Source organism: Callorhinus ursinus, unplaced genomic scaffold, assembly GCF_003265705.2.
Source record: "Callorhinus ursinus isolate GAN/ISIS: 27379988/994484 unplaced genomic scaffold, GSC_fseal_2.0 scaffold5, whole genome shotgun sequence".
In the NCBI taxonomy this organism is placed as follows: Eukaryota; Metazoa; Chordata; class Mammalia; order Carnivora; family Otariidae; genus Callorhinus; species Callorhinus ursinus.
The window spans coordinates 42,224,713-42,233,754 of record NW_027397067.1 but is presented as its reverse complement, the minus strand read 5'-3'; the positions used below and the strand labels follow the sequence as shown (position 1 = coordinate 42,233,754).

Sequence of the window (9,042 nt, the reverse complement as noted above, 5' to 3'; positions counted from 1 at the left end):
TTCGATCTCCTGTTGAGTTCGTAGGTGTTCAGAATGGTTTGATCCCTATTCAGCTGAATTCCTGAGACCAGACGAAATCTAGGTCTCCTACTCCTCCACCATCTTGCTCCGCCCCCCCCAACTAGCACTTTTTTAAATAGAAGGATAGAACAGATTGGAATAGAAAATAATAGAATGCATCTCACATAGATTAAAATACAATTTTATAAAACTTCTGTCTCACTTTAGATAGGTGACATGCAGGTAAGTTAAGTAGATGATTAGACAGATGATAGATGGATGGCAGAGAGATGTATGTGTATACTGTGCAGTCATCCAAAATGTATTTCTTGGGGCACCTGGGTGGCTCAGTCGGTTAAGTGCCTAACTCTTGATTTCGGCTCAGGTCATGATCTCAGGGTCGTAGGATCAAACCCCACCTTGGGCTCCACACTCAGCACCAAGTCTGCTTTTCCCTCTCCCTCTGCTCCTCCTCCAACCCCCTTCCCCCTACTCGCATGTGCTCTTTCTCTCAAATAAATAAGATCTTAAATAAATAATTTCTTACTGTAAATCGGGATCAAAAAGTGTGAAGCCTTCAGCTCTAAGAAGATTGCCAGGAGTGCAAGCATACTGATTTGATTGTAGAAAAAGTATCTGTGGGCAGGGAAACCAGTTGGAGGATATTTTCGGGTTTCAGTAATGGAGAAGACTAAATTAGGTGATAGCAGCTGGATTCAAGAGAAGGAGTTCTGTGCAATAAATATGTTTTCTCTTACTTAATCTACACTGGAACATCATTCTCCTGTTCTCTGTGCCCTCTACAGGGATCTTTTGAGGACCCGTTCTCACTTGCCTGTTTCCTCTCAGGAGGCCTAACGTCCATGTTGCACCCCTCCCCGGGGCTCAAGCAAAGTAGTCACTGATGTGTAGTTTTGTTTTAAAGTAATAAAGGTGACTCCTGGGAGCCTGAGTGGCTCAGTTGGTTAGGCGACTGCCTTCGGCTCAGGTCATGATCCTGGAGCTCCGGGATCGAGTCCCGCATCGGGCTCCCTGCTCAGTGGGGAGTCTGCTTCTCCCTCTGACCCTCCCTCCTCTCATGTGCTCATTCTCTCTCTCAAATAAATAAATAAATAATCTTTAAAAAAAATAAAAGAGTAACTTGTCTCTGCTTGGTCCAGTAACCTGTCTGTTACAAAATACATCCTGACTTTGGGGAGAAAACACTAGACAAGCCAGAGAGGTGCAAGACAGTGAAGATGGTCTTTTCCTCTTGGGCACAACATCAGAGGCCACCCTGGCTCTCTCAGTAGCTCTGCACTTCCGCTGTCTCCACCCTGGGCTCCCATTTGGCCCTCACAACATCCTTGCCAGATAACTGCTATATTAGTAACCCCATTTTTTAACAAGTGAAGAAACTGATGATCAGAGAAGATAAGCAACACCTTCAGGTACCCACCACCTTCAGCTAGTAAACAGGGGAAATGAGATTGCAACCCAGGTCCATGTGACTTCTAAAGCTATGTGTTCACCTCCTTTGGCACACTGCCTTTCATTAAACTGTTTCCTTTAGATTAAGAAACTTTAAATCTTTTTAATTTTTCTTTTTTTTATGATGTTCGGTTAGCCAACATAGAGTACATCATTAGTTTTTGATGCAGTGTACAACGATTCGTTAGTTGCATATAACACCCAGTGCTCATCCCACATGTGCCCTCCTTAATACCCATCACCCGGTTACCCCACTCCCAAACCCCCTCCCTTCTGTAACCCTCAGTTTAGTTCCCAGAATCCAGAGTCTCTCATGGTTTGTCTCCCTCTCTGATTTCTTCCCATTCTGTTTTCCCTCCTTTCCCCTATGGTCCTCTGCACTATTCCTTATATTCCACATATGACTGAAACCATATGATAATTGTCTTTCTCTGCTTGACTTATTTCACTTAGCATAATACCCTCCAGTTCCATCCATGTCGATTCAAACGGTAGGTATTCATCCTTTCTGATGGCTGAGTAATATTCCATTGTACATATGGAACCATATCTTTATCCTTTCATCTATTGAAGGACATCTCGGCTCCTTCCACAGTTTGGCTATTGTGGACACTGCTGCTATGAACATTGGGGTGCATGTGCTCCTTCTTTTCACTACATCTCTTTAAATTTTTTTAAGATTGCTTTTAGTTTATTATACCATAGAAAGCTAAGGTAGGGAAGCATATCAGGTATTTACTAGTCACAACTAACAGATAAAGAGACTGAAAAACAAGAAGTTTCAATGTCTCATCTAAGACATAACCCAGTAAGAGAGCTAGAGCCAAAACTAAAGCTAGCAAAGTCAAGTGACAAATTGCTGTTGGTTAAAAGAATTTTAATCTAACTGTACTCAGAGCATAGATATTGGTGTGGATTTCTGTCAGAGGCCACTGTGTAAATTCATTGCACAACTTCTTCCTTGGAATAGACTTTTAAACTTCTCCTAGCTGATCGAACTTGTTAGCATTTTCCTTCACACTCACATCTCATCTTCTCTGTGTACACAGGATGGTTGCTGGAGAATGTTAAGAGAGTACAGACAGATTCTACACACACAATGGAGAACTGTAGTAACTGTAGAATAATGGAAACTGACAAGTGTCATGTGAACTTATATGCACTCAAAGATCCTGAACTGAATAGATCCCCCACAGATAAGATTTAAGAATTAAATTGTCTGGTTGGGTAAATCTGTCGGCCAAGTCCTTATAAGTAATTAGAAGATCAAATTAAAGCAAATTCCTACCCTTGCCTCAGTTTTTTTTTTTAATGGGGAGGAGAAAAGATAACCTTAAGATAAATAATAAAAACATGTAAACTATACTATGACATGATAAAATGAACATGAGTTCTACAGTTAGACCCAATTTCAAAACCCAGGCTGTATGACTTTGGACAAGTAACTTTATCTCTGTCCCTAGTTCTTCAGCTGTGACAATTAAATAAAAAGGTTTTAAAGAGCTCAGGATATTGTAGGTATGCATTAAATTATATTATAAATGTGAGACTACTATGCCCAACATGATCATTGCCCTGAGGCACGCTGACACCTCAATGCCTGGCTGACAAGAGGACAGAAACCATTGCAGTGTGGCTCAGGCTAAGAGAACTGACCTGACCTGGGGCTTATTTATATGAAAGGAGTCCACCAGCAAAACTCACAGTACTCAAAGGAAGCTTGGATCTGATCCAGCCTGACACTTATACCCAAGGGGTTGGAAGTGGAGGCCTGGAAAGGCAGTAAGAATGTGTGAGCTGTGAAGATATTCATAGGTGAGTGGGTGACAGAATTTGATTCCAGACAGACTCATTCATGTTGAAGCATAACCTTAGCCATAACCAAAAGAGGCAAGGGGCCAGCATGGGCCAAGTGTTTGTCGGGGTCCTTGTGGTAAACTAAGAAACAGCCCTAAAAAAGATAACCATGTTATCCTTGGAATCTATGAATGTTACCTTATTTGGAAAAGGGGTCTTTGCAGATGTAATTAAGTTAAGGATCTTGAAAGGAGGAACTCATCCTGGATTATCTGGGAGGGCCGTAAAGGCAATCACACGTCTCCTTTAAAATTGACACACAAGGGGGCACCTGGGTGGCTCAGTCAGTTAACCATCTGACTCTTGATTTCGGCTCAGGTCATGATCTCAGAGTCGTGAGATTGAGCCCCACATTGGGCTCCTCACTGGCTGTGGAGCCTGCTTATGAGTCTCTCTCTCCCTCTGCCCCTCCCCTGCCTCCCCCTCTCTTAAAAAAAAAAAATTGACACACAAGAGAAGACACAGAGGAGAAGCCCACATGAAGACTGAGGCAGAGATTGGAGTGATAAGGGCACAAGCCAAGAAGTGCTAGTAGCCACAAGAAGTGGGAAGAGGGAAGGAGCAGATTGTTCCTTGGAACCTTCAGAGGGAGTATGATCCTGCCCACAACTTGATTTCAGACTTCTGGCCTCCAGAACTGAGAGAATAATTTCTGTTGTTTAAGCCACCAAGTTTGTGGCAATTTGTTATTGGCAGCCCTAGCAAACTACTGCAGCTCTGGACAAGGGTTTGGAGTTTGGGCAAAGTTTCAGCTCAAAAATAGAAACAGAATTCAATCTAAAGGTAGAAGAGAAGTCCATCACACAGGGCTTAATGGACAGACAGCACTGTGGCCTTTCACTATCCAGACACCAGAGTTAGGCCATCCAGACCGATTCCAGATTGAACCATGATGGAGAAGAGTGAGCAAGTTCTGGGTTGGCTCAGAGGCTGGTGGGGTTCATCTTGCCGGTGAGATATTTAAGTACCTACAGCCAAGCAGGCAAACAGAAACTGACAGAGCAATTGGTGATGTTCTGCCAATAAATGATAAATATCATATAGAACCTGGTCACATGTAGTCTGAGTTGGTTTCGGGTAGAGGTGGGGTTGGAGACCAGAAAATATGCTCCTCCTACTATGGAAAGAATCTGTCCTTTCATTCACATGCTGGGCATGTGCCCGCACTAGGGATGCAGAGGTGAAGCCAGGCCTTGCCCTCCCAGAGCTCTAGCTCTGCTCTGGCCCTCCCCTGTAGCCCCCACAGTCTCTCTTAGAATAAGACCTCCCTGCATGCTCAACAAGACTCATTCTCCTTCAGCCAAGAGCTTCTATGGCTTGAAAAGACCATTTTGTGACCATGTTAGTAAGAAAGGAGAAACGGGGAAAGAAAGAACTTACCATTTCTATAGGCTTCTAAGTCACAGGTCAGAGAATCAGTCTTACTGTTAGAATACGGTGGGGATTCCCTGTTATAATAGGATTTCAGCTTAGATGTTCTCAAAAGCCACACTTCTCCATCCCTTCCTAGGCACTATAGGAGAAACAGGTATAGTCCCTGTCCTTCAAAGAGCCTGTGTCCTCATATGTAATAAGCGATCTAGACATAATCACTAAACTATAAAGAGGTGAGTACATTAGAGTGACACAGACAATCAGAGATCAAGTATGTGAAGGGATAAGAGATGTTTTTATTGATAAGTCAATGCAGGCGTGAAAGGGTTCCAAAATGTGGCAATTTCATATTAAATTTATATCATCAATGTCATGGCCACTAGAAAGAGTCTTATCCAGAATAACCAGGATGATAATGAAATAAGACAATGTAATGGTTGCAGTGAAAATCTCTTAATAATCAAAGAATTTCTAAATCGTTTCAATTCTTCCCTTGATTGCTCCTTCTATAAAATGGAAGTTTTATACATAATCAATAAAGTCCTTTCCAGCCTCCAAATATTCCTTGGGCAGTTCACTATAAGGGAGATAGCTCTGTTGGCTTTATCCTTAGCAACTTCCATGAATTTTTTGTGGATATGGAGAGCTTTTGGGTTTTCAGAAACCTAAAGTCATCTTTTTTTAAAGCCATAGATTGGCTGACATGTGGAAATGTGATTGAGAAAAGAGAGCAGACTGGTCTGCTTAAAACCCTGGCTCCGCCCTAAAAGGCAATATGACCAACTGGAGGACGGAAGACTGATGAGCACGAAATCTAAGCCCAGGCTGAGAGACATTTCTGATTGCCTCTGTCAGTTTGGTTCTCCCTTTGCTTTCATTCTAACACCTAGCTGCAATTCCTACTCCCCGTCCCACAGAGTTTTCATATCGATCCTTTTTTCTTTCTCCTGAATCAGGATTAACTTTCTGAAAGTTGAAAATCATAAAGCAAAAACTAATATGAAACAAGGAGGGACGAGGGAGCTGTATTCCCAGAACTGTAGAACTGAAAGGCACATTTTAATGCTCAACCCTCAAAAGAAAGGCTGGACTACTGACTCCTCAGAGGATTGACGGGTTTGAACCACATACATTAGCACTTGCCTCCTCAGGCCGATCTGTTTGTTGGTTGCTATATGGATGGTAATAAAATACCTAGTTGGGTGGGGCCAAAAATTGTATTACACTCTTAGAGCACATCTGTGAATACTGGCCTCCTGAACAAATGACCATAGTTCACTAGGCTTCTGTGCTGTCAGAGGCTGCTTCCCAAATCCCAACTTTGAACCTAGCTCTGCCATATGGACACAGGGGGTCAATGAAAAATAGTGTCCGAGGGGCCCCCAAGCATGAGAAGGTCTGGCAAAAAGTGACAGGTTTTATCCAGGCTGCTGAAGAGAAATGTACTGAGACTGGAAAGACTAAGGAGGTGCACGCCTTCGGAACGTGTCTGTGGATCAAAATACACCCTAAGAGATTCTTGAGAGAGCCCCTGGCGGCCATGTTAACCTTGGCATTGTTATCATTAAAAGGCTATGCTCATTTCTGGCACCTAACATCGGACACATTGACAGCAATGGGGTTGATGGAAGAGGAAAGAATCTGTTTTGCAGTAAAAAAAGATTTTTTAAAAAAAAGCAGTTCTCAGATTTCTCAGGCCATTTGATATCACGCCAGAGAAATACTTGATTTCAGCATTCTTAAGCTCTCTGCAATGATGCTGCAAGTGGTGTCCCCCACGTGTGATGATGTATTTCGGGGCCAGAGTTTTCTCAAGACGTTCCAAGCATGCAGGCTCCTGATCCTTTTTCAAATTACAAAGATGATAGTATCCCAGGGAGGGTTGTGATTAGTCTAAACTCTCCACAGCTGTGAGAGATGAATGCACAAATTCCAATAAAGATTCTGCATGTTCTGGACTGAATTTACCTACATGACATCGAGGCCTAACTGAGGGACCACTTAAAAGAACCGGAGCTGCCTCAGTGCTATTCTGTGTCTGCCACAGCATCAGCTGCTGGGGGGCTGGCAATTGTTCTGGAAGGATGCCTCCCCTCACACCACCATCACTGCCCAGCAGTGGATGTTCATTTTAGAAGGTCTGGGATGCGTGGGAGTAAAGCAGAGCTGAGAAAATTGAACCCAAGTACATGGGAATTTAAAGAGGCCTTGCAATTCATTATGTGAATAGCCAGGAGGATTATAAAACACCTTGTAACTGAAGGGGTTGGCCTGGAGCTGTGTGGGACAACAGAACCAGCTGTATCACCACCCCTAACTCATTTAGAATTGTGCTAGCAAGAAGGCAGGCTCAGAGCTTTCTGCAGTTACTTGGAAAAGCCAACAAGGCTTTATTTTCTTATTCTGGACACTTTTTCCTAAAATACTTCCTTAGAATACGAAGTAACATAATAATACACAGCATGCTCCTTTTACCATGTTTAATAATTGTCTCATCTGAAAACACTTGGCTATTCTCCTTTATGAAACATCTGACACTAGGCGTGCTTTCCAAAACTGTGAAAGACTTAGGGGGACAAGGAATTTACTACACTGTCTACACATATTCGCAACTATAGAGATAATAAATAAGATTCCTCACCTTGGAAAACAAAACAAAAATACCAAAGGAATATATAATAGTATTTTTTTAAATCTTCTAATGTGATCTGCAGGAATGCAGAATCTTCCAAAGCTATGTATACACAATCATGTACATCCACCTCCATTGTTTACAGTCCACTAAAGCACACCTGGCATCACCTCCTGACATCTAGAGATTTTTAATACTCCACTATCTATCATTTTACAGCTTATCACATAGCCACACACATATGTGATATGTGACATTTCTCCTTGTAGACACTGAACTTGTTTTCTCTCTCTAAGGCAAACCAGAAAGACACCACCACTAATGTCAAGAGGCCCAGTGAAGAGTTGAATGAGCTGTAAGCAAAATTCTCAAAGCACCAACCCCTGGATGATCTATCTATACATGGTATTTTATTAAAATGAGGATGGGAGTGGAAGAAGAAGGAGACAAGCTCCAATATTTTCTTATAACCATACAAACAAAACACACAACTACAAGCATTTCCACTTTTAACTTTTCAGTCCTTCATGCAAATCCTCCACATGCAAATAGATTCTCTCAACTACTAGCCATACCACCTCAGATTTCACCATTTCTAAAGAAAAATCAAATTATTAATTTAAGCCTGTTAAACTGGATGGTAACTATGCATTACTCCCCCTGGAACCCATGTTGCAAGGGCAACTTCAATATCAAATGGCTTATTCCTGTCTTTCTGCTGGAGGTCAGTTCAAAGTACAAATCACCCAGCAAGGCAAATTGGAAGGGAAAAAAAATAATAATATCTTTTTAAAATTGAGTAGGAAATCAGACAGTATGTCAGGATTCATATGGCTAAAACAAAGCTGCAGGCTAAAACAGAACAGCCCTACAGATAAGAAGAGTGTTGCCTTCCTGAGAATACTAAAGGTTGGTCTAATAGTAACATTAGTGGTTGCTGGTAGATGCTTGACAACCAGCTCATACGGAGAAAAAAACCATGTCTTGTAGCATTTGCAATGTCAACGGAGAAAAAAACCATGTTTTGTAGCATTTGCAATGTCCCTGGTGTAAAAACACCCAGCAAGGCTGATTTCACACTACCCAAGTGACATCCCTGAATGGGAAGTAAAGAAGAAATTCACAGTAACAACCCATTCTATAGTATTTCAGACACAATAGATATAACTAATCTCAGCACAAATTATAATAAAATGTGGGGAAATAACTAGACTATGGTGAATTTTGAGTATTACTTTTGTTTTTAATGTCATTAGTTTAATTGTAAGTTTATATAATTTAGTTTAATTAATGGTTGCATTTAACAATTGGCTTCCAAAATGCATAAAAATGTAAAGCTGGGCTCTAGTGAGCAGGTACCATTGGTTCCAGCACACCACTGCACTTTGCTCTTCAGGGACATTAGACATTTTGAACACACAACAAACCAAATAAACGAAGCTACTAAATCACTTGGATCAAACTATTTTCAGGGTTTCCAGGGCGGCCAACCTCTTCACTACCCCACTTTAGAAATACTCAAAGTTCAGGTTACACGGTTTGTAGTATTTACAGGAATATCATTAAATAACACCACCTTGCATTTGTATCACGCATTACACTTTTCAAAGTAGGAGTTTAGAGCACGATGGGACAGTCTGATCCTGCCTAGTCAATTTAAATCCGTGGGTAATAATAGCATTTTAGTGCCTTATCCATGAAAAGAGAGT

General features: G+C 41.6%; 1 pseudogene; it reads right to left on the bottom strand.

Annotated features, from left to right (window-relative positions):
* LOC112823648 (cytosolic 5'-nucleotidase 3A-like) overlaps nucleotides 1-9,042 on the bottom strand; it is a 235,815-nt pseudogene that overhangs the window by 225,884 nt on the left and 889 nt on the right.